General features: G+C 37.6%; 1 protein-coding gene across 1 annotated transcript in view; it reads right to left on the reverse strand.

Annotated features, from left to right (window-relative positions):
* The window catches only part of LOC106871642 (protein FAM166C A), a 14,564-nt gene that overhangs the window by 5,750 nt on the left and 7,519 nt on the right, over window positions 1–1,295 (reverse strand). The gene's annotated exons all lie outside the window — the stretch shown is intronic.

Raw genomic sequence — 1,295 nt, forward strand, 5'->3', positions numbered from 1 at the left:
CACCGTAGCGCACCAATATAACAGAGAAAAACAGTATGCGAGGAGAACAGAAAGAATTAAAACATTTAACAGCACAAATAAAAATATTATGCAATTAGGGATATCCACAAACCAGGTTTCGGCTTTTGGGTATTTAACCCTGAGCCTTGTCAGTGTGGACTACCAGTTTAAATCCGTGACTGTTCATGTTAGTCTCTGACTGTGCAACTGGTTTCATTTTGCGCCAAAAACAGAGCACATGGTGCATAAAAATTTATAAATGAAACATTCAAACACTGAGATTTGAAGTTAGATGTCACTACTGTTCATATCATATATATATATATATATATATATGTACATATACAGTAATCCCTCAACTATTGTGGGTGTTACATTCCCAAAGCTCCCACAGAAATAATTAAAATCTAAAAAAATATTAAAACCTGTGATATACTGAGAAGTCCATGATATAAATTTACATATATTAGCCTGAAAAATCTGCAATGTACTGAGCAGGTGACAGGTGAACCACAATGTACTGAGCGTGTGATAGGTGAACTGCGATATGGCAAGAGATTACTGTATATATATATAATTTAAATAATTTGGGAAAACGAATTTCCAAATCAATCAGGTACAACCCTTCAGCAATAATGTATAATTTACAAGTTTCAATTCTTAATATTGCAAAGTATAATTTTTATTTTTTATTTTTTAATGTTTTATTTATTGCTTAATTTAACGCTTATTTTTTAAAGGGATGTAAAATTAGATTAACAATACTTTGAAAAAAAACCTGACGATGTGTTGGAATAATTGTAAATCTGATGATTGCATATATATATTTATATCTGCCAATTGGAAATATGCTGTGCATGAGAAGACCCAGCAAGCCAAGTGAGACTTAAATCTAAGGCCCAGCCAGTTCACTTATGTGTACCTTCCTTCCTTCATTGGACACTAAACTCCACTTGCGAAGACCTGTTGAGGCAAGTGAAATCGAAATCGAGTTAAATTTGATGACTGGCACCCATGCCAATGTCATCTCCCTCATTGGACACGAAACACAGCTTGCGAAAACTTATTGGGGCAAGCGAAAGCGAAATTGTGATGGCATCTGTGCCCGCGGCATGTGTAAGGACTTTCGAGCGAGATTGTTGCCAGTGCCCCTGGACTGGCTCTTGTGCAGGTGGCACATAAAATACACCATTTTGAGCGTGGCTGTTGCCAGTACCGCCTGACTGGCCTTCGTGCCGGTGGCACGTAAAGGCACCCACTACACTCTCGGAGTGGTTGGCGTTAGGAAGGGCATC

This window comes from Octopus bimaculoides, chromosome 19 (assembly GCF_001194135.2).
Source record: "Octopus bimaculoides isolate UCB-OBI-ISO-001 chromosome 19, ASM119413v2, whole genome shotgun sequence".
Lineage (NCBI taxonomy): Eukaryota > Metazoa > Mollusca > Cephalopoda > Octopoda > Octopodidae > Octopus > Octopus bimaculoides.